This window comes from Lepeophtheirus salmonis, chromosome Z, assembly GCF_016086655.4.
Source record: "Lepeophtheirus salmonis chromosome Z, UVic_Lsal_1.4, whole genome shotgun sequence".
NCBI classification, from domain to species: domain Eukaryota; kingdom Metazoa; phylum Arthropoda; class Copepoda; order Siphonostomatoida; family Caligidae; genus Lepeophtheirus; species Lepeophtheirus salmonis.
In genome coordinates, this window is record NC_092584.1 from 8,625,739 (window position 1) to 8,652,229 (window position 26,491).

At 32.4% G+C, this 26,491-nt stretch overlaps 1 protein-coding gene across 1 annotated transcript in view; it reads right to left on the reverse strand.

The window, feature by feature from the left end:
* The window catches only part of mib1 (mind bomb 1), a 59,396-nt gene that overhangs the window by 23,373 nt on the left and 9,532 nt on the right, over positions 1-26,491 (reverse strand). The gene's annotated exons all lie outside the window — the stretch shown is intronic.

Here is a 26,491-nt window from a genome sequence, read left to right on the forward strand (position 1 = left end):
TTTTAAACGCATAATGAAATAGGCATTCATATGTTTACTTTCAGTTTTAAATATTTTCTCTGCACTTGTGCTATTTTAAATGTTCAAAGTTATTCTCTAGATAGCAATAATACTTTTCTCTCCCCCCCCTTCATATCATATAATAGGTGATGTTAACAAGGTTCTTAATTCAGTAGTAACACTGAAAGTCACGGGTTTATCACAGAAAACACGTTTTTTCCCTCGTTCAAAATTGTCTTTTTTAAAAATTATTTTATATTATTTAATATTTGATTTTCTCTATGAAAACAGAGTCTATATATCACTTTTGAAGCCATTACTTAGCATAAAGTGATTTTTTCCCCTTTCAAGAAGCAGTTTAAAATTACAACATTGAATTTTTTTTTAATCCATAGTTTTGGAAATAACAAAGGTAGCGTCACACATAACTCACAAACTAAAGAACAGATTGTCATGAAATTTTTGACAGCTGTCTTTTAAAGCTCGACGTACTAAAAAAAATAAAAATAGTCCATCTATATGTGAAGCGCGTGGGTTCTCAGTATATATGTTATATAACTTGAGATACGAGTCTACTTCGTGTTAAAAAAATGGAGATTGAGAGTCAAAATAATTTATCTAATACAAAATAACTTCAAAAAAAATACCCTATCAAGCTTTTCGACCAGCTCGTATCTCAAAAGGAAAACATTTATCAATATGTCAATGACGATTTTTGCTCAAAAATACAACCCCTATCTTTAAAAATAAACTCCTGTTTGTGGGTACTCGTACCTTGAGGTATTACTGTATAATATGAAGGGTAGGGAACCCTGCTCATTAACCAAATTATTTATAGAAGAAGATACTCAATGTGGGGTTGTAGCAGCCCTTATTTAAGACTGAAGACTGCAATTCCGTCCTAAAACTTATAAAGTTCGGTGATGGATAACGTAACTGTCTAGTATTGACAGTACAGTACAGTATCATTTTTTTATAATAACTATGAGAATGAACAATTTGTTACAAAATCGCAGTATATGTATAGCCTATTTTCTCAGATATTAAAAGAACTTCATTAATCATTAGAAATTATGATTAATCAGAAGAATATCATTTATAGACAGTCTCACCAAATTGAACACATCATTTGATGATTTTAAGTAATTAAATCCCGCAGTCTCAATATAATATGCAATTGACTCGTGCTTTTCAAATTTGAAAATTAACTCACCATTTGAGTGTAGTCGTTAATTGTTCGAGTCAGTACAACACTAATTAAAAGTGTTCACAATTCAAAAGTGAGGACTTGGACACGGGACATACTGTATATATTGAGACTTGTAATTCCACTTGGTTTACGTGTATCAGACTTGAGACTTGACTTGGATTTGAAAGCCATGACTAGCAGCTCCGTTTGGACTTGAAACGAACTCTAAGGAAGTCTAAGTACGCGACGAAAATATTTTAGAACTTGGACATGCGATCCAAGACCATTTTCTAAAGATTTGTAACTCGACTTGAATTTAGCATCAAAACTCACGATTTGACTTTTATTCGAAAGCTAAGAATTCCGACTCGAAAGCTGAACTCAAGAAAAGACTAATCATAATTATATACCCTACATAAAAATTATGGACCTTTAATGAACTAAAAAGAAAGTTTACTCAAACAAAAATATTCAAGAACTTGGTACTTGTGAGTATAAGAGTTAAGACTCGATTCGGAATTGTAGTCTATTAATATTATCTTAATTCCTGATACATTGTTTACACATATTCAAAATTACGATGATTAATCATAACAACATTAGATTTGTGTTTCAACAAGATATGATTTGTGATTATTATATTAGAAATAGGATAATTTCACTTCGATGAAATATTAATTACTTTTCACGAATACTTGGTCCCGAAAATGGCTTTACTAACTTTGATAAGAGTAAATATAATCTATGTGATAAGAGCTGATATTACTTGAATTTAAAAAGAGAGATAGACAAAGTAAAACAACGACTTAAAAATGAACAAATGAATTAAACTCACCGGATCTTGATTAAAAATTGCAAATAATTCCAAGAAAATACATACATTTTTGCAACAAGAAAAAGTAGCATGTATTAAACATATATTTTGATTAAATCCGTTTACGAGATCTGGTATTTAAAAAAATCGTTAATTCTAATTCCAAATTCAATTCTCAAATTTATTTTTTTATCATGTTTATACACATGTCCACAACGTTTGCATTATTAATTTGTTTTTCACAGATAAAATGGTTAGACGTCTTTCATTTTGCAAAAAAATAACTATTTTAGATGAATAAACAGGCTTTAAAAGATTTTAAATAACTTTCTTCCAACTAAATCGATTAAAAGAAACAAAACAAAACAACGGTGGTATATTAGTGGTCGGGTTTCAGGGGTGAGCGGTTAAATATCAGGATAGGGACAAGTACATTGGATCATGTACTTAAGTATCCTCATCCCTATAATTTAGTACTTATGCTTAAGTATCCATGAAACACGGATACACGTGATATTTGGTTTAAAAAGTAGGACTTAAATCGTAACCCTTTAACCCTCTGCTCTACAATTTAGTAGAACACATTTTATGTCACTATATCTTTGATATGTGTAGAGGCAGCATGAAAATATCCTAGAATTTTAAAGAAAACCTATTATTACTTAATAACAGGTAACTATGATAATTTCCACAATTAAAAAATTAGTTTTAACCCTGAAATATACTTTTATTTCCGAAAATACTAATATTGTCAAAAGTGTAAAGTTTTTGATAAAGTATATTTTCTATGAACTTTATTAATATAAAGCCGCGCTATTTGATGTTTAAGTCATTGTTTTCCCATTGAATCCTTGATAAAAAAATTGAATTCAGTGACTCAATTTAAACAGGTAAATCTCCAGTGGAATATCATCTTTGTTCCTTTATTTTGTGATAAGTCAATTCTATCTCAACTTCTCCCAATCATGAGTGACTTAAGGAAAATTGCTTAATAATTTAAAATTAGTGTTAAAATATAATCTAAAACAGCGGGTCTTCCAATTAATCATTCAAAAAATGTCACTAATATAATTTAAAGAACATTCTCTTGTGAAAAAGTTAATTGTACAGAGTAAGTTCTCTCAAAAAGTTTTCCAGGATCTTTTTAGGCTGCTTCTACACATATATGCATATAAATACTTTTTTTTTTAGTTTAATGTATAACAATTTATGCAGTTTTACTATTAAGCGACATCTGAACCGTTCGGCCTATTAAAAAAAAAGATTTTTGTTTTTATTCGTGAGGACGTTAAAGGGTTAATTATTGTTTAATTATCTCCACAACAAAGTTGAGCAGAGGATATGTTTCTCTGTTGGTTACCATAATTACGACAAAAGTTACAGATGGATTTAGATACACCCTCGTAGGATGATTATATATGGTCACAATTAGATGCCATTAAATTTTGAGAGGTGAAGGTCAAAGATAGCCCCAAAAAATTTTATATATAAAATATATAATTGACCATAACTTTGGAACATATTGAGGTAGTGAGCTCAAATTGGTATCCTTATGTAGGTATAATGAAAATGCTATATGTAGCAAAAAATACTTTCCAAGACAAATACCCATAGGCAAAGATTTGCACTCTACAGTGTGCTCATTCTACTTTACTACTTATTCTTAAGTATTTATTAAACATGCGTACTGATGCTTGGTTTAAAAAGTAGTTCTTATGAATAATTAAGTATTCCTAATGGGGGCACGAACATTGGTTAATAATAAAAAAAGAAATCCATAATTTTTTTGCCAATAGATGTCTTTAGTAACGTATATCACCCGTAGTATAAGCGAGAAGGGTTAACGCTGGATGGCGTAAGAAAGATATGATTTCCTACTTATACTCCTTTGAATACAGTTTTGATATTGTTCGACTCAGGGTTTGTTGAAGCGATTGTCAAATATAGACGCACACACAGAGAAAACGCGACATATTTTGCAGTTTTTGATGGAACAAGGGTAAAAAGCAAGTTCAACCGACATGATATCCCTGTGTTTCGATTGCCAAGGAGATAAACAGTAATGAAAAAAAACACCAAAAAAACATAAATGGATTACTTTTTACTACACCTTATACGAGGGTCCTTTGATAAGTCTGTGCGAAGTCCTAGAGACGACACTACTGGCGTGATTGGAGGTAATGTTTAATTAGTAGCATCTCATGGAAGAAGACACACCAACTTTCAGGCGATCCGTCTACTTTCTACTAACAAAACATAACTTCCATACGCGCCGGTAGTGTCATCTCTCGGACTTTGCACAGACTTTTCAAAGGACTCTCGTATGTATGTTAGTAAACAAAGCGACAGAGAGTGCCGCCGTCTTGCGGCAAAATAACAAACTCCTCCGTGGAAAGAGTATATTAATGCGTCTCAGATATGATCCAATTATGTAGAAAATGGTCCAAGTAGAGCTCACTTCATCTCGCCGCCCGGGGTATTACTATACATACATATTATTAACTGATGAAATATTCCAAATCTTTTTGTTATCTATACGAACATATTATTATCATAATAATATGCGAAGGGAGGGGGGATTCGGAGGACAGCTTTCTCAATCTTAAAACTCATATGTATTCCTATACTAACTATGTACTAGTACATGTCGTTCGTTTTTTTTTTTTTGCATAAAATATTAGGACTTCTTTTTCTTAATACTACTAATTCTTTTCTTTCCCCCATTCTTTTCTTATAAATGGAACGATGAAGGACATGCTCCTCTACATAACACTACCATCATTTGATGATGGACATCCTGAGAGAGTATGTAAAAATGTACAGGGTGAATATAATCTTTTTCCCAGTTCAATAAGTATCTTTTTGTGCCTAACATACTTGATACTCTTCAAATTCAATTACTTAAATATAATTTTTAGATTCCAAGCTTTCAAAAAAGGTGTGATATGTGGGATAGGCTGGTTTGTTTTTGAAGTTTTGACGCATATTGATGACGGATAGTTTGGAGAAGTCAAGGGATTTGGTAAGGATATAACCTATGCAAAATTTCATTTCTTACGATGTCAATTTCAGGTAGCAAATCTAGATCAAAGTTAGAAACGGAGAGAAACGTTCTTTACTTTCTCAATAAACATTAAAATACAGCATTAATATATATATATATATATTTGCATTTATTTAATTTTCCTAACTTTTAATTAATTTTTTTTTTTGCTCAATAAGACACTTTGGGGAGGAAAAACACCTTTTTTAATACAATTTTTATTGGTTAGAAAATTGTACATCAAAATAAGTAAAAATGCCTTTTTAGCATCTATATTCACTAAGTAAAGAGTTTTTGCCTTTTTCCATAATTTGATCGAGATTTGTGACCTATAGATGACCTCGTAGAAAAATTAAATAGTGCATAGGTAATTTTCCTATGACAACTTAACCGCACCATCCGTAACCGATATGGGAAAAAAAGTGGAAAATCAAACCACTCTGACAAGGCAGCTACTCTAAAGATGTCAAACCAACAAATTGCTGATGTGGGTTTATCTTACGCGAAAATTGTCAGAGTGACCAAAAGGATTGGATTAATAGCTCAATTTAGCAAGTGGACAGAGTCATCCCAACCAAGTTTTCAGCTTTAGTACTATAGCTTTTGGCTAACTAACAACTGATTATGGGCCTTTTTATGGACATTATGTTTTTGCTTCTGTTTGCTTGGTAAAGTTACAAATCGATTTAGATCAAACTTAGTCATAGGATCATAGTGAGTGGCCATTAAATTTTGAGAGCTCAGGGATCAAGGTAAAACAAAACATCACTAAATACATAATCATCCATAACTTCGGAACAAATCCAGATACATTACTCAATTTGACTTTAAACAGAAGTTTTGCCCTCTAACGAGTGCCTAGTCTAGTTTCCCATGTTTCTTTTTATATAAAGGATTGCTTGATACAGTAATGGTAAGGACGTGTGCACTCCGGATCGCAGTGCGAACCGTGGATCAGGGAAAAATACCGTATTTTACTAAGATACCAGTCCTGAGTGAATTATTTCGTCTCACTAAAAATCAACAAAAAGATTTCCGACCGGTCTAAGATTTCATACCAAAAATAAAGACTAATATATATGTTAGAAATCCCATATTAAATCCTACCAAGTACTCTCTACTGACTCTACAATCTATATATGTATGCATACGATAATAATAATATTTATTCATTTATATACAATGTGTATATAAATGAAGAAGCACGCCCAAATAGCATGACCATGAGTCATTCAGAAACAAAATATGTACTACATATATTACATATTTGTGCTATGCCATGTTGGGGGAAATAACACACCAATTAATTTGAGACATTTATTACACTACTATATAATATGTGTATATTAGTGTTGGGTTCCGGTCTCGAAATCCTAGACCGGTCTGAGACAGCTATATTTTTGGTTGGACCGAAATAAATAAGTCCATCAAATAAGGTTAGTCTGGGCCGGTATCATATAAGAATCCCGTCTAGTTCGGCCCAAACGAAAAGTTCAAAAAAAACAAACAAAAACCCGGGTATAGACAGATTTTACAGATAAACTGTTTATAAGGTGACATCATATGTATTTTCAAGTACAATGACGTCATACGAAGTTTAAACAGAGATTGCTCGGATTAATTTTGATCCCGTTCTTCCTTATATGTATACAGTATTTGTTCTAGAACTTATCGTGAACTTTTGAGATTTTGTTGAAAAAAATGAATGAGAGTTGATCTAGAAAAAAAAATTTGGTCTCTCATAATATATGAGACCGGAAATAATCGGTCCATAAATTGAGAGCGAAAAAAGAATTGGTCCATAAAGTGAGACGGAATCAAAATCGGTCTAGAAAGTGAAACCAAAAAATAGGTCTAGAAAAAATCATTTACGACCGAACAAAAAATAAAAAAATCGGTGCTGGACCGAGTCTCAACATTAGTATATATATATATTATTATTATTGTTGAAACTCACTCACAAATCAAATTATTTTTTTTGTTTGTTCGGGTTTAATATTTTTTTCCCTATTACAAGGTGGAAACTTTTTTCGGTTCAGACCGTAGAACAGTTTTTTTAATTCTCTCAAAATATTTTCCAATTTTCTTCGGTCTCTATCCATTCTACTACAAATAACAGATTAGAATGAGGTTGAACAGGAAAATCATAAAAATTATTTTTTATTTACATACTATGAAGATAAATTTGATTCCCCCCCCGAGCTTCACTTATAGCCTCCAGACTAGGTCAGAAAGAAGTAATTACTACTTTAACAATCTAATTCCTGGACCTCCTCCTCCAATGGGACTCCACAGAGGCTTTGAGGTTAGTGATGTTGCTGTAGCAAACTATACAGGGTTTAGACTCAATATGCGACCATATTGAAAAGTCCAAAGGATTTCGATCAGGGGACTCGGGAGGCCAAAATTCTCTGGACCAGAAATGCATCTTTCTCTCATCCAGTTGAAATACCCAGGACTTCTTAAAGGTCTTTGAGATGTATGGCAAGACTTGACCTTCATCTTCCTGGTAAATTCTCCCAGGTTGGATTGATATCAAATGCAAGTTTAGCAGCCTCTGAGGTCAATTTTCTTAGTCTGCCAATTCTAGGTCGATCCCTGAGGCTATCTCTGTCCTCTTTTTTATTTTCCTTTAACTCGTCGGATACAGTATAATTAAACATTATAGTATGTAGTTAAGCCTTCTTATCTTGTACACCTTATGGCGGTTAACCTTCAGCCTTTTAGTAATGTGAGGGTTACTATGGCCAGCCCAGACCAATGTGGGAATATTTTTTCTTTTTTCTTTCATTTGATTAATAATTAAAATAAAACAATGTTACATCACTTTTTCGTTAGCAAAAAAATCCGGCTTCAGTTGATATAAATGGAAAAATGTTATTGTAAATTTACAAAATCTCTTATAGGTTTTGTCAAAGACATTTCGAACGCCCGGTATATGTATATTGATAACAAAATATTATTTGAATCATGATGAATAAACAGAGAATAAAAAGTCTTCCTACTTTTTATTGCTTCCTCCCTGTTAAGCTCAAAATGTATCTCTTCTACTCGTATCTATGTACTCACACCCCCCAAACAAACTATCTACAGCTCATAAAAATGTATCATAAATATATTATGACAGTAATTCCTTGGGAGAAGTGCTGTGTTAGTCCTTATTTATTCGGTCCAACTTTTCTTAATAATGTCGGTGGTTTATTAAGGCAAATTAGATATCTATTACAAGTATGTATATCCCATATTTTGAAAAAAAAAAAAAAATCTCTGCAATACAATAAATAAAGCATATTAATGAAATCTTGCAAGCGTTTTAATGTAGCATGGAGCGTGAGCGTTTTATTAAAAAATACAAGGGAGTATATAATATATATAAGGGTGCCATTTTTCTAAAGGAAAAAAAAAAGAGGGCACAGAGGAGGCCAAAGCGAGACTAAATTAAGACTTAGGTTAATATCAGCTGCCTGTTTTACTATTTTGGAGGGAGAAAATGAATTACTACTATAAAGAGGAAAACCTTCTACATTTAAAATAGCATTTGTACAGGGGAAAATATTATCATTATCTTCAAATGCATCTATATATTTATTTTATTCTGTATTTTTAAATCAATTTGCACCAAAGATAGGCGAGAGTTTTTCCTCCAGAGGGAGATGTTACTACTGATTAAATAATGAACAAACAAGAAGAAAGAGCACACGCAACAACCGGTTTTTTCCTTTTCTAATTGCTATCATTAGTTTTCTTTACACATATCCCTTCTTTAGTTATGATATACCGTATACCGTGAAGTATTGTCAGAGGTATATAAAATATGCCCTAGATAGCGGGAGCGCCTTTTCCAAGTTGACAATTTGAAAAAGTTTATTTTTATTTTTTTATTTAATTCTTGAGAAGGGAACGTCCAAGTATAAAGTAATAACGAGTGAGTATGCTCGTGAATGATACAAAGTAACGCTGAGGATTAGTTGTGGAGCTATAAATGTTATTAGGGCATGGACTTAACAAAGAAAAACACGTGTGTCCACTCCTTTTTACTAGGTTAAACGGTATTTTTTCCAGTTGATTTTTTTTAATCCTTTGTTTTGGAGATAGCAAAAGTAGTGTACAACTTAGTAATATCATTCACAAACTATATAACAGATTGACATACAATTTTGACAGCTGTCTTATGAAAGTTCATACTAACTCAAAATGAGGTGTTGTATTTTTTGTTATTTTCCTTCTTCAATAGTTTACTTGAAGCTCATCTTGTAAAATATTATGACAGCTATTTAAGCTGTCAAAAATAATTCTTTTATTTTTACATAGCGGCAGGAATAATAAAAAACCACCCTTGAGGTGACCAACTATAAAATAATCTCTATACAGCTCTAAGTATGTCCAATGTGCCTAACTAGAAAATAGAAATGTTGTGTAAGAGTGGATTAGGATTTTGTACAAGTTGTAACGGACAGTCGACTATGTTGTATATTTTTCTAGTTTTCAGATCAGCTGGAGGGGGATATAATACCAGTCTTCATTTATTCGATCCCGTTCAGGAAAGAAGAAATTACTCTATTCTTTCATTTCTCTTTCTTTGATTATCCCACTCAAGGGAAGAGGAGTTTTCAATTATTCATAGTTATTATAATAATGAATATATATAATTTAAGATACAATGGTCAATTATTACCAGAGGGTGGAAGTTGGACTCCACAGCTAAGTCCGTCTTCCGAACCTCAAATGAGTATATTCTAAAAAGTAAAATAATACATTAATAACATCATAAGTTATGATGTTATTAATGTATTATTTTACTCAGTTTGTACCAAGTAGCCCATTAAAATCTGTCGCTTTCATCCATTCCTGGTGTCAAAAGTAGCCTCTGCTCCCTTGCAAGGCTCCTTCCACCCACTTTTTTGATAGCTCTTTGGACAGTCTGCTGTGAAATCCCGAGATCTCTTGCATGTACCCTCATGGACTTGAGGGGATTGGCCTGGTCTGTTTTCTTTAACTCTTCTAGATCCAGTTGTGTCTTTTTGACGGAGCCCTTCCCCCTCTCCAATGTTTTGGATGACGTTGGTCCCGGAGACGCCCAACTTCTCGGAGTGTGATAATGGAGATTCATCAATCACTTACAAGTGTTATTGTACATAAAGTGAAGAGCTATGATTGGGTTATTTTTCTTTTGTGACTAATTGCTTCTTTTACTTTAAAATAATGATTGAATTACTAGGTGCTCAGATCTCAATGGGACACCCGGTATCTACCCCCAAAAAGCGTCACTATTATTTTTAATGATAGTTAAAAAAAAGCCTTTTGAATATGATTTATGAAAAGCTTGCACAAATTATTAACTAGAAGAAGAAAACGCTAGAAATCCGAAGAGGAAGAAAGCTGCTGTTAATTGCTTCAACGGACGAGAACATAGCATTTAATTACCCTGGAGAAAAATAAAGAAATCTTTTTCTGCTCGATTAAAACACGCATGTACATATATACACACATACACATATCTATATATAGAATAGTAAAAAAAAAAATACAAATATTGGGGTGGCGGGGAAGAAACGATTTTTGGGATCGCTGCTCCGTGTTGTTTAACATCAAGTAGCCTCATTGCCTTAGAAAGAGGGGGGAGAGAAGAGTAAAAATAAAAAGAAGAATCAAAAACTGAGTTGTTCTTGGATGCAGCAAATGGAGAATATTTCTACAACAACTTCTCTATTATTATTATAGTAATTCAAGGCTATTTTCAATGCGGATAAAAGATGAAAAAATATATATATATAAAGAGAGGAAAGGTGGTAAAAGAATGAAAGACCAAAGAGGAGTGTACCCCCCCTAAAAAAAGGGGAGAAAAGAAAAGAGGAGCTCCCCTCTTTTTGCCCTAAAAAGAATTATCAGTATGTATCACCCAAGAACAACCCAAAAACACGAAGAAAAAAAATGTTTTTTTTTATTAAAACAGTAGCATAATAAAATTTTGCCCCCAAACAATGGAACAAAAACCCCCTTGGAGATGCATATTTTTTAAATAGATATGTACATTGAATATTTTTTTCCATAATATAAGCTATTATATTCCTTATCACTATGTACCTATTATGAATAAGTTATAAGGGCCTAAAGAAGAGTGTTGTTTTTCATCATTTTTCGGACTAAAAATGGAAATATATCCAGTTCAAAACAAGATACACTATTTAAAAAATTCAAAATTTAAATTTAAATTTGTTTTAAGGGTAAAAAATGACTTTGAAAGATACAAGTTCCGAATAACAATAATTCTAGATATTTCAGAATTCAGATGACAAAGAGAAAAACAGAGTTTTGGATTCTATTCTCATAGATAAATACGATTATTGCCTTCAATTCACCTGTACAAATCCCCCCTCCCACCCTAACTGTTCCCCTGTGTAATCCATCATGTGCAATGATGGATTACTAACAGAGAAGTGATTAGCAATTCTTTTAATCGAATCCTTGCCGTGTGTATTTATTTTTGTTTTTCTAATTACCCTAATTTTATTACTACCAATTTAGTCTCTGATTCGAATGCATTACTTAGCGAGATTTTCTTGGTGTATGCATTGAAATTTTGGTGTAAAATTCCATCATTTTTCCAACAGAAAACCAGGGTTTAATGCGCTTTACGCATTTTGATAAAAAAATTCCAAGGGAACGTTCATTTCAATCCAAAATAAATAATAACGACGTATAAATCTCATTAATTAATATATTCAGGCAAAATGTCTCGAGGAAAAATAGTTATAGGCAAAATTACTAGGCGGCATTTTGCAATTTCAGCAGTTTAACACACTTAAAAAGAAGGCTGCCAATTCATTTGAACCGCTCGAATTGCTCTTTTAGTTCTTATATTTATATATGTTATTTGATTAAAATTTTATTGACTATTAAATAATAAAGGAATAGTGAATGAAACCTTATGTCATTTTTGGTTGAGATGGATGTTCACTATGGATTTTTGAATCAAAATACGTAATATGTATTACTATAAAACGCATTAAATAGAGGCTTTCCGTTTGGAAAATGGTGGCGAATCAACTCTTTAATTGTTAATGTTTTAATATATCGAAATATAAATTAATTTATAACACTCAACCTTCATCATTAATTATTGAATTAGTAAGTGTTCAGATGTCACCCCGTATTTTCATTTTTGTTTAAATAATATTTTGGAAGAAAACCTTTTTTACCTATGCAAAATGGTTGAGCATTGACTGCAAAATATATTAAAATAAAGAAATAACATTATATCAATAAGAACTTATTCATCCAAAAATACTCTGAAATTCCGCTTTTTTTTGTGTATATGTATTAGGAAATAGGTTGTGGATAATATAGATCAAATGACTCGATTATGTATAAAACAAGTAAATTGAACATAAACGTTGGCACCTCCAAGCGTTTTATATATCTTGGATTTGGCAGTAATGATATACAGAGTAGTCTGTGAATTAATATAAATTCATAATCAATTATTAATATATTTATGAGTATATTAACAAAGTCTTATTAGTTAATATAATGTCATTAATTTTAATATAAACCAACTCAAAACTAAATTTGACTTAAGCATTTCTATTAATAATCACTCATTTAATTGATATAATTAGCCCTCATGGAGAACTTCCTTTGTGGAATATCTGTCAAAAAACAAAAACAAAACTCGAGAAATTGGTGAGTGCTTACGTAACCTATAATTTTTTGCAAATTGGTTTGAAAATGACAAAAAATGCTAAACTTTATCAATTTATTAAAATTACGGGTGCAATTACATAATTTTAGCAAAATTTTCAATCGAAAGCAAGTCATTTTTTTTTATATTAATGAAGAAAAACTTCTATATGAGGTGCATCAACATTAAAATAATCTTGAAAACTAGGAAAATTGACTTCATATATTCATTCAGCCAATGTTTCATATACATATTTGAGTCGATTATAGGGCCTTATTATTCAAATTCGTGGAATGAGTTAAGAATTACAATAATTTTAGTGAAAGCTTTCTCGCTCATGATAAATTGAATATAATTCTATTAGAGTGTTTGATAGTGTAAGGAGTGTTTTCCAAGCGGAGCTAAACAATTATTATTTACAAAATGAAGTTGAACGGAGGTTATGTTTTTGCCCCTGTTTTTTTTGTAAGTTAATGACCAGGATTACGGCAAAAGTTACCGATCTATTTTAATTAAACTTTGTATGAAGATTATATGTAGTCACAGTAAGTGGCCACAAATTATCCTTATAGTCGGAAATAGGTATAATTGGAGGATATTCTAGCCCAATGATGATTTATGAGCTAGAATAAATGAGAAGGGGAGAGGTTTGGAGATGACTTTTGGGGTTTAAAATACCCCCTACCTTTGATGTTAAGTTATTCATTTCGGAATCAACTTTGAAGAATCAGGGTTACTCCGAAGCAATAGAGGTGGATAAGTTTTGCACTTTTTATACTATGGCGTTTCTTCATACAGGTGAAGGTCAATGTATCACCAGAATCAAGAAAAAAGTAATATCCACCATATTTGTGGGATGAGTTAACATACCTAAGAAATTTAGCAAAGGGTTAGAAGGAGGCTTGTGAACGGAACGCAAAATTGAAGGGCTTTCAATGAACGGAATTGCTTACTTGGTATTGAATGTAGGCAAATGGAGCATTAAAAATAATAAATTATCTTTCGTGTGTAGTGAGGGCCGCATTAAAGTCCTGCTGGAACAGATAGTTTCCCTCTGAGTAGTTGGAACTCACTTAAGGAAATACCACCTCTTTGAGGACATCCTAGGATACCTTGGCCTCTATTTTCAGGCCCTTCGGGAACCAATATGGGGCATCCTTTTCCCGTCTGATGCCACTATTCCCAGTTTCATCGCGGAGGATGTGAACTGGTTCACTGGCGGAACCTCATCGACCGGGAGGTAGCAGTCGTTCCTAGAGTTTCACAGCTAATCCACAGGTCCTTTGTCTTGTTGCTCTACTAGGCATACATCTAATAGACTATACTTTTGGCCTCCATCTCGACAATGAATGAACTCATTTTAGTCAGTTGTAGGTCATTTAAACGCTAATATTCACCGAATTATTGTGTTAAAAACCTTGAAACCCACTTATCAATTCAGCCTTCCAAACACTATCAAAATGGAAGTCGCAATTTGCTGTCGTTCAGTGTATTTGCTATTACCTGGAACGCGGAACAGAACGGAAATAATGGGTGAACGATGAACAAAAAACAAATTTTGAACGGCACGCCAAAATTGCAGCCTGGTTAGAGCCTTTATTTAATTTAAGAGACTTATATTGACTCAGATATAACCTTTTCTAGCCATACAGTCCATCAATAACTCATTCTTTTATTGTGGGCAGGCCCAATGGGTTAATAAGAATAATCTTCATATACAATAATTTACTATAATTAATTCAATTAAGAATACAAATATAATCATTCCAGCTTCCTTTTATGTACACGGGACTCATATATTGTCACATCAGATTTGGATACTTTATGAATCCCCCCTTCTATAAAAATAAAAATCAAAAACAAGAATAAAAGTGGAACAATATAAAAGTCAGCAATAAAACAGATTATGATGTGAATGTACATAAATCCTTCGTATTAAACATAAAAGTGAGCTAAAATAAAATAAAAATCTCATTTATAAAGACTTTTTTTTTTGTTGAGGAGAAGGAGAAAAAGATAGAGGGGGGAACGTTTATGTAGATCGTACTCCTTCATAAATATGTATGCATTACGGGGTGTAACAGAAAAAGTGACATAATTATCAAAATGATTGTTATCAACTCTACGTTATTTTTTTTTTTCCCCCTAAAAAACTTTCGTAATATCAATTGAAGAATATGTAAACATATAAAGAAGACTAGCCCGGTATTGCCCTGATTAATTAAGCGTCAGCTAAAGGACAATTTTTTCTTTAATAATATAGAAGAATAATCATGAGCGTTCTTAAAAATAGTCAAGGAAAAATTTAAAAAAAAGATTTTATTTATATTTACCTTGTTTATGTTAAAATTCTAAACTATTATAAATATGTAATAGATACATTTATATTGTAAAACCTCCTTTGATAAAAAAATTCTTGTTATTTTCTGTCCATTTGATGTAAATAGATATCACCCCGCATCCCTTTTTGACACTCTTGAAATTGCAACATGTCAAAATACTGACTTTAATAAATATAAAGCATGCATTTTTTTTTTTTCAAATGTTCCCCCCAATGATTAATTTATTGTCATTGTCATTGCTAACTTCAACCATCATGAAGATACATACTCAAACCAAACCGCTAATCATCATCTTCCTTCAATTTACATAATTCCTTTTTTTTTTAAATTATGTATTTAATATACTTTCGCCTTTTTCCCTGAGTAAAGTAATTCTTTTTTCGGACTTCTAAATTCTTTTGGGGGTATTTCATAATCGATATCCCATACCTTAAAAATAACTTTGAGACAGGGGAAATCGATCTTGTATAATAAAAAAAACCAACTTATTAGTCAAAAAACTAACTTACCTTGCAGAGCCCAGGAATATATCCTGATCAGAATGAAACAAAGCCCGGCTGCTGTAAATCAGAATTCTAAGCAACTTTTATTGTATGTGTAAAGTCGTTATCCGTCTCGGTTTTTGAAGTTTGTATCATTATTTTTCCAAGTGGTACACACCCATAAATTATTTTAATACTATGTAGGCTAGGGTAACTTCCAAGGCAATGCTCATTGTTACTATCTGTTTTTCAATTTATATGCGTTCAGTCCTCCAGAATAAAAGAAAATTTCATATTATGGCTACGCCAGGTTATCTCTGATTGGAAGTATGTCTTATAGGATAGATAGTACCCCAGTCCAACCCTCAAAAAGTGCCCCAGAATTTCATGGAAAACTATGAGCCATTTTGGAGAAAGTTAATGTACCTCCTAAAGCCAGAATCTCAATCCTATGGATTAAAGCTTTTGGTTGCAAATTTAGAAAAAATCATGTAGACTTAGCCACCCAAATATTAAGGCCATCGTCAATGAGTAATGGACCACTCTGTCCAAAGCCTATATCAAGGTTGTCTTCCAGGACTTCTGGAGGAGATTGGAAGCTGTCCGTGGATTCAATAGGTGGTCAGTAGACTTATTAGACTATCGGTTTGTTTTACTTGATAAAATAAAAGTGTGTATATTTTTTTTCCTCACACCTCGTATGTATTTTATGGAAAGTGTTTTGTTTCAAAAGAGATTTCCCTAGCCGTATGGTTATTTCTTCTCTTTTATATAAACTGCAGCAAGGGCTTTCTCTTTTCTTTTTTTCGTGTTGGATTCGAGTTATAACTATCAAGTTCGGTGGAGTAGTTGAATATTGAGTTAGACTCAATAACTTTTTTGAACATTGAGCCCAATATAGTTCGAGTAAGAAATCATTCATAAGTCACGTAGTTCTTTTATCACATAATTGTTAAACATCCCCCTCCCCTCCCCAAGGGGACTTATATGGTTGTTTATTTTCTTTAATAATTATAGTTTTAGAAATTCAAATGTAAAATTATACGTTTGTCTGTTTGTAAGCAGGATTACGGGAAAAGTTACGCACGGATTTCCATAAAATTTTCTTGGAATATTTTATATATGTTAACTGTAGGCGGTCATTCAATTTCTAAATGTCAAAACCACTGCCAAGAACGCTTAATTGACCAAATCATTAGTATCGTTTTGTGGGTATAATAAATGCCTTTCTTATAGAGAAATAAGTCAAAGTAAAATAATGTTCAAATATGCAAACTTCTGACTAATCAAATACGTCAGATATAAATATTAATATTATGGGGAAATTATTTAAAGTGAGATTTGGGCTCTATCATAGGTTGACCTTTTTCTTAGCAGACAAATAAAAATATTTTTGACTATTTTGATTTTTTTTAAGAAAGTAATTTTTGAAATGTTTTTGTCTGGCATTTTTGATGCCCATGAACATAACCTACTACTACTACTCTTCATTGGCAGGGATGAAAAATATATGAACTGTCGATATGTAGAAATAAAAGAACCGGAAAATGAACTTTGGTAATCCAGACAATTTGAGGAATGTTTTAGAGAAAAACAGCTAAGCTATCAATATCCTTAATTAAATCAGGCGCAGGCACCCGTGAGAGGAAGTAAAGAAACACAAAATCCACTCTGTATATAGGCAAGACAACCAGGGGTGAGATTTTAAATCCGGAAAATGAGAGGATAATGTTAATTATATTCTATATCACAAATCAGGTGCGGTTACATGGCGTCTTTCTAGATATTCTATAAAACATGAAGATTTCTGATGTCCCCATCTTGGAGGTAACTAACTTTTACATTTTTATATGAGTGAACACAGGGTTTGAGATTTTAAATCCGTAAAATTTAAGGATAATGTATCTCTTGCTCTTACATGAGGGGGATCATACTGAAGTCTATCATTACAACCAACCTCCTCCAGCTGCAACCACAGCCTCCAATCTGGCACAAAACTTGATGAGGAACTCCTTGTCCATGTAGGGCACTCTCTCGAGAATAGATGCCTGCAAGGAGTCAACAGTATTAAGTCCACGTTTATTTGACTTTCTATTGAAGAGACACATAGTAGTCCCAAGGGTTCAGATCAAAGTAGCTAGGAGGCCAACTTTCCTTTGTCTAAACCCCAACAGGGCTTAAAACAATATCTATTAAATTCAATTTCAGCTCTCCAGCATCATTATCTATAGAATTATTTGCATCCTTGGGTGTGCACCCAGTACTAAGGCACCCAAAACATGGACTGGTAATTAACTCTCGTTTTCCCATGATTATCCAGAGATTTTGCTATTATTTTTTTAACATTTTTCCGTTGGTCTTTCGAGCATTAAAAAAACCATTTAACTAGTTCTTCATCATGAGTGGGCAAGAAACAAAATGGCAGAGGATCTGAAACCTCATAGATGAAAGAATTAGTGTGAAAAATATTATGGTCATTGTAAAGTGCTCCAGAAGCCTCCTTTGGACGATGCCAAAATGAAAAAGACCACTCAATGAAAGCAGGAAGTGGAGTACACCATTTGAAGAGGGATTCTAAGTTCCTAGCCAGCTTGGAGAAAAGGATGAAGAAATACCCCAAGAATTCCATGATTGCTCCATCCAAAAAGTTCTCTATTACTGAGAAGACTAGCAGGAGGGCCATATAGGACGACTTGGGAATTCCTTGTCCACCTTTTGAAATAATTTTTAAGGTCAGAGGGATTAAAAGATGCAAGAAAGTCCTCACAAAGGTCAATAACAATGGGCCCCGCTGAAAATTTTCTCAGAGAAGATTTTTACAGTGGATCAAGTGTACAACCGGCGTAATGACCGCTGGCTAGCAACAACAAAGGAAGAGGATCGGGAGTGTACTTAACCAAACAATCTCATCCCTGCTGAATCTACATATGTACATTGTTTCCTACACCGTGCTTGAAGTTGTAATTGATCTTTTTATGGACTTTGAAAGTTCTTTAGTATAATATGTACCATGTTGCAACTTTTTTCATTTCACTATATTTATTTATCAAAAAGTTAATAAGAATTCAATATTTCATTGTTTGTTCGTTTTCCCGCCATTTTTTTTGTTTTTTTTTTGTTCTGGAGCTTTTATAGAAAAATGATTTATGAATTCCAATAATACTTTAAAGCAGTTGTCGGGGAACAGGGTAAATTACCCCAATTTTGGGGTAATGGGAGTGGATGTTTTAAATGAGGGAAACGAATATGAAAGTTGGAAAAACAAAACAAAAATTGCATCTCAGATTCCAGGATCTTTACAACTTCGAGAATGGAAATTTTTTTGCTAGAGACATAACACAATAAGCTGGACTATACATCACACATAAATAATGGATAACAATTGTGCATATTATATAATTATTACGCCATGTTACTTGTGTGTTATTTCCATGCTTTAAAGAAGAACTTTTACTTCCTCGTGACATATGAAATAAACATCAATTCACTATAAATTGAAGAAATATGATAGCCTTATTTTGAGGTATCCCTGTTGTCATCTGATGAAAAGAGATGAAGAAAAGGAACGCGGGTTATTTAAATAGAGAAAATAAGAGTCATCAGTGATCATAGGTTATTATACTATAATAATGTGGGTAACTTTAATTAATACATTTATATTAGCAATAATCATCTTGAAATATATGACGTGCTCAAGAGGATTTTTATTCACAAATGTGTTGTTTATGTCCATTATCCATGAATTCTCTAAGTAGATTGGTTTGTCCTTCAGAGTACTTGAAAGTTTGGACTAAATTAATTCTACTACAAGTTCTTTTGGGGGGTAACGCTAAAAAAGTTACTCGATCCCTGGCTCTAAAGCCTCCTTGACTTTTTAATTTTCTTTATCATTTATGGGCTCAAGTCAATTCTGAACGACTCAAATGGGCACAACACATCACTATTTTCAATCCCTACGACCTTTTATCACAAATGAAAAGATAAACATCATGACAGAATAAAATATACAAGGTACACATTATCAAAAAAGTAAAAGCAGAGAGTTGTGACTGGTGAGAAACTTTCCAGGAGGAGGAGAAGAAGGGCGTTGTCACCTTAGAAGGGGGTCGGCGGTCAGGCACGCACATTTATAATTTTGGAGGATGACTGTTTATTTTTTTTTAATCATTTTATTTTATTTTCTATTAACTCACATTGAACATTTATTCAGAACACAATAGGGGAGACTGAGAATATATATTTCAGTAGGCACTAAAATTTACTGAGAGAGATGGAACCACAACTTTTAAATGCTTGATTAAATTACGAAAAGGGTCTGGAAGCTTGTATTGGAGCTGAAGGAAAATACTCGGAGGAGTACCTCAAATAAATGTTATTGAACTTTTAATTTACACATTTTCAAGATAAAAGTCTAATAATAAAAAAAAGTTATAGGACTGAAATCATTCTTTGAATATTTGTAAGTTTAATTCCGGCCATCCTATGTATATAAAAATCATAACTAGATATTGTAAAATAGAAATAATCTATTTACAAAAATACCATAGAAAGAAAGTTATGGCATAAAACTAAAGTGATGTATAGAAAATAAGGATGTACAAATACCAAATTTTCAGGCCATTCGGGTTCCAATACCATCTTCATGGACAAATTCCGATTCCTTTTTATGTGTAAGGGATTTATTAAAAAAATTACATAATTGTTTACTTTTTTTTTATAGTAACTTTTTATTTATTACAAATAGGAAAATAAATACGTAAATTAATCAATCATAATTAGTTGTTCATAAATTTACATTTTAAAAAGATAATGCCTCTCCGTTATCTGGAGTCAATTTATTTCTGGTTGGCTCATACTAGAGAGTTTATGTATGTACTAGTATTGAGACTCAGTCCAGCGTCAATTATTTTTCCGGTTCAGTCAGTATTAAGTAATTTTTCTGGTCTCAATTTCTGGATGAGAGACCAATTATTTTTTTTCTAGATCTACTCTCACTCATTTTTTCCAACAAAATCTTAAAAGTTCACGATAAGTTCTAGAACAAATACTGTATACAAATAAGGAAGGACGGGATCAAAATTAATCCGAGCAATCTCTGTTTAAACTTTGTATGACGTCATTGTACTTGAAAATACATATGATGTCACCTTATAAACAGTTTATCTGTAAAATCGGTCTATACCGGGGGGGTTTTGTTTGTTTTTTGGACCGAACTAGACCGAACTTTTCCTTTGGGCCGAACTAGACGGGATTCTTATATGATACCGGCCCAGGCTAAGCTTATTTGTTGGACCGATTTAGTTCGGTCCAACCAAAAACATAGCAGTCTCAGACCGGTCTAGAATTTCCAGATCGAACCTCAACACTAATATGTACATACCAAAACTATGGCAGTGCTATAGGATATATATATGTATATATAGTTTACTCTCATTTGGCACAACAACTGCCATAAAATAAGGAATGAAGGAATAGCAAAAGATTACCGTGACTCTCTATAGTAATAAATCAAATATAACCAATCTTCATTCTATCTCTCAAACATTCCTTTTCCAAAAAGAGAAATGTACTAGAGTACAAAACCCCACTTTCATAGTTTGAAAGTTCTTCAAACACAAATGAATTTACGGGAAATTATGATAGAGTACTTAAATTAGTGCTATCGGATTTTGTATTATTTTAAAAATTGATGAAGTGTCTTGCTTTTATGGATTAGGGTAGTTTTAGGCTTAAAAGGAGACAAGTTTACGCTAAAATTGGATTTTTTTTTTTTTAAATTGATCTACTTTAAGGATTTTCTTTCTGTAATTATAAAAAATAAAAAAGACTCAAAATGTAATCTTTAATTTGATTAAAACCCAAAACTTGCAATATTATTACTAATAAAACAAAGACAACACAACACCAATTAGTCACATGCTTCAAACTTATATTGAGCTATATATTTAATTAAATATGTTCTCCTTTACAAGCAATGAGAGCCTTAATACCCCAGCAAAAAGATTGGCAGCCCTGGGCGATGAAGGCCATGTCTATGTTGTACAACGCTATCAAGAAAGCAGCTCGGAGCGAATCTGAATTTGAATGAGAGGTGTGACAGACATTCTACTTCAAGCCACTCCAAATTACAAGGTCCAGGAGGACTGAGCTCAGGACTGGAAGAGGTCCATTATTGCCATTATTATTTAATTTCTGAGTAGTGAGCATCCTTTCCTAAATATATATTCAATTATATTAAAAACCTGATAAAACTTTCGGTTGTGCTCATAAAAGACGTAGGGTAACCTTGATAATTTGTTGGGAGAGTTGTAATTGTAAGAAGTCCTCGTTGGGCTCAGAGTAGAATTGAGGATTGACATTGGAGTAATTCTTGCAAATGTTCCTGTTCATATCCTTTTCTCCTTCCTTATCACAGCTGATTGTAGCTGATCTAATGAAACGTCATGAGCATTATTCTTCTCCCCTCCAAAACATTGTGTGGGTTACCATATGATTTTCGGATTTTTTAACATGCCCCTTGTACGTAGGATTTTCATGACTACCAATGTGACTGTGAAGGGTTTAGAGTGTGCATACAAGGTGGAAATTTTAAAATCCGGAACCACTTCCAGCTTGTAAAACAGCCTACAACCTGGCCCTGAACCTGCCACAGGCCTTGAGGAGGAACTCCTTGTATATGTTCCCACTTGGAGATGACAATACGTCGTCACATGGATTGAGATCCTTTTTTGCTCTTCACTTCTGTACCTAATTGAAAAAGGGAAAGCCAAGGGCCTGGAGAGCTCAAAGATGTTGTTATAAAGCATATCGTATATTATCAAGATATTCTCTGATTTGAACCAACTGGGTTATTATTTTTGGGCGACATTGAGATGAAGGTCTGTAGCACCCGCCACGATAATATCATTGATTAAAAAGCTTTCATTGTCCGAGAATAGGCTTTCATTGATTAATCCAAAATTGTCAGAGCACGCAGAATATTCGGACCTTATTTGGAGGCATGTGTGACCCACAGAGGGTGGACAATTTGAATTATGAATCTTTAATATTGTAGTTTAGGATAACTTAAATAGAAATTTGTGATACTTCACATTCAACCTCATAATTGTGAAAAATCTGAGTTACCACCCGGTATATACATATATTTATATGGATAATATTGGTATTAGAGGTGTCAGAGAGGAGGAAGGGTTGTGGGCGTGAAAAATCATGGCGACCATGTTTTTTCACCTTTCTCTCCTCCCGTTCCTCCTTTTTTTTCGTCTTCGTCCTTGTTTTCAATGTAACTGAAAACATTTATTTATGTATTTTGTGCATGAATCCAAGCAGTACAACCAAGGATTGTTTTATTTATACCTAATGTAAAAGGAGTGTCTGAATATTTTCTGAAACATAACAGACATTGTTTCAGAATTTGTATTTCCCCCCCAGAGATGTTCCCATCTCTGTAACCAAATAGAAATCAGTATTTGTATCTGCAAAATAATTATTCACACGACACTTTTTGCTCCTGGCTCAATTACTCTGAGTTGGATTGACTTATAAAGCTTCAAATTTTAACAGCATAAGCCTTTATATGTCTGCTATTATTTGAATCTTTTTAAAGTTTAAAGGCTACACTTTCTAAAATAAATATTTAAAGACAGCACGATATCGAATTTTGTTAATTTTCCCAAAAACACACATCATCTTACACTTATAATATAACAACTACAGTTCACCAGGAACCTAACAGTGAGTAACTGTTAATAGATACTAGATAGATGTGACTAGCTTTTATTTATGAATTCCGCCATCTTTACGTTGAGGTTGGAAACTTTTCATACAACCCTCGTATAGTATTGTCACTAGTACTGAACTAAATTCAGCCAACTCCAATGAACATCATTGCATTATAACTAGTGATGAAAATGGTTTGCATTTTAGGCAAGTTAAAAAAAAACAACAACCAAGAATCAACAATTTAACCCTGACAATATGAAGAATAATTGACAGAAGATCAGCTTAACAGCATTTTGCTGTTAATTTGGTTAGCAGCAAAAATCCAACTCCGTATCAAGCAAAGACATAGGAAGGAATTACATTGTTTACGATCCTCAATTATACTTTCAGTCCAACAGGGACTTGATCTAATAGACAGTAACGCTATCGGTAGCCTTTTGGGTATGTTTAAAAAAAAAAAACCCGATAATCAACATGTTTCACTATATTCGTTTTCTGAACGTTGACTAGTTGACTTTGAATTAGATCCTGTTAAGGTGCTCTGAGCATTTCCCATCAATAATTGAATAATAATTACCAAATTTGAAACTTGACACCAATTCCTGTTATTTGAAAAATAGAGGTCGCACTCTGTGCCTCTGATCTAAGAAAAATCCGAATAAAGTCAACTTTCCGAGTTCGTAATATAGGAGTTGACTGTATATCTTACGAGTTGTATATAGCCTTCAAGAATAATATGGCCACTCAAACTTTTTAGTTTGCACTCGGTAAATATATTTATTTATTGCTTTTGAATCCTTTTTACCTTGAAACAAATAAAATGTAGTGAACAGGGGTGTAAAAAGAAGGAATCTTTTATGCTTCCATTGGGTCCTTATAACTAGGACCAACAATCAAACCTTGACCTACGAATACGACTATAAAAATAAGTGAGGAATAAACGTTTGTTGTAAGCTAACTGAAAGCTTACTTTCTAAATATAAATTCAATATAATTTGGTTGAGCAAGTAATGAGGTGTTTCAACATAAAAACAATCATGAACAAATAACAAGAAAAGAAGAAAATCCCAATTTATTTTTTAGATAGTAACCATGTAATTTTGTATTGGTTAACAGGGAATGATGGTATCAATGTATACATAGTTGTTAATTAGAATGAACAATATTGTAATAAAATAATACATTTTGAGACGAAGAAATTGCAACTTGTATAATTAGGTTATATAAGTTGTAACTCCTACATACATCGCAACTTGCATGCAACATATACGTTATACATACAGCTAATATTTCAACGGCACATTTGAGTCAATTATAGAAGCGAAGCTATGTATTTAAGTTGAATAAAAATCAAGTATCAAACTATTAGAGTTGTACATTCTAAGCACTGACGATATTTAAAAAAGAACATGGTAACCCTGACAATTTGAAGAAACACAAATCTCACTCTATATCTAGTAAGGATATTATAGTCAGTGATGTATATCAGGTGAAGTTTTTGACTGTTCTTGGGTTTTTTTTTTGAATTGGGGATCGACATCGGAGTAATTCTCGCAAATGTCCTTGTTTATGTCCTTTTCTCCTTCCTTTCTTGTCACAACTGATTGCAGCTGATCTACAAAGCGTCAAGAGCATTATTCTCTCTCTCCTCATAAACATTCTTCAAATTGTGGGGGTTAACATGTTGATTTTCGGTTTCTTCATTTTTAAAATACCATTCTTGCTACTGGATGTTCATCACTGGACATAGTCCTGTTGGTATATAAAAATAAAGGAAAGCGAAAATGAACGTAGTTATCTTGACTCATTTGAGGAATGTTTTGGAGGAGAACAGCTTAGCTGTCATGAGGTTTTTACCACTAGCAAGAATCAATTATGAGAGGAAGGAAATAAGCACAAATCCCCCTCCAACAGGGACTTACACTCATAACTCCCCAAGAAGTGATGTCTTACTCTAACTCTTTCATGATCCCACGCAATTTATACTTAGATTTCTCTCCTAAATAATTAAAGACTAATGTAGAAGTCTCCGTTGGGGGGGGAGCTGGAGGGGCTGTAACCCCTCCCCCCCCCAAATTTATGAATTTTTCATTCTTACTAGAAAATTTAATATTTTCCATTTTTTTTTTTAAATTGTAATTTAATTTAATTTTTCAATTTAAAAAAAAAATTGAAGTCTGTGAATAGCGATATACTTTTTAAATTTTTCCCAAAAATTTAATCATTGAAATTTAAGTATACTATTTAATTTTTTCCCCAATTCAATTGTCTGTGAATAACTATGGATTTTTCGAATTTTTCTCCAAAAAATTTAATATTTGAAAATAATGTGAAATAAAATTTATATTATAAATTTAATTTAGAACTTTTTTTCCAAAAAATATAATTTTTGTGAATGGCTGTAGATTTTTTATTTCCATAAAATTTATTATTTGAATTTTTTTTCCTAACAATTGTAATTTTTGGATTTTTTATCAAAAATTCAAAAAACCAAGAACCCCCCAACCAAACAAAAAATATATATAATCCTGCGGACAATCCTGGGATGTCACAAAATTCCGATTTACGGAGAGAAAAAAACGTTTCTGGAGGGCCCACAAAAGTCTAGAAGTGTTTTGGGGATCCCCATAGAAATGATGGATGTTCATTACTTAAATGGGAGAAATCAATTTCACGTCATTTATATCTTAATTTTTCAGCCAGTCTAAAAAAAAATTCAATCCGTTGCTGCATTTAATTGAACCATTTGTTGGAAAATGAGTCATCTCAATATAGCCTTCAAAATTACAAATAGAGTGGTTATGGATCGATTAAAAATTAAGATAAATGTTGATACACTTATTTATCTAACATCTTGTAAAGTTTCTAACCAATCTGTTGATGCAAAACATATATGAATTTTAATTCGACATTAGCTCATTCAATTTTTTACGAAAGTACTTTGTCTTAATTTTAACTTTTTTTCTTCTCTTCAATAATTATCATTTATTGTCTGGAGAGCATGGCAAAATATTCATATAATACAATTAAATATCAGGCATCTTGATGGTTAAGAAAGTTGTGTTGCTTTATTAAAATTCAAATTAGATCATATTTTTTATAACATAATAAAAAAAAAAGGTTAAATTCAAATGATAAATTCAAAATATTAAAGAGAGATTTTAAATTAAAAACAAAATAATATGCCTAAATAATGATATCATCTTTGGAAAATAAGA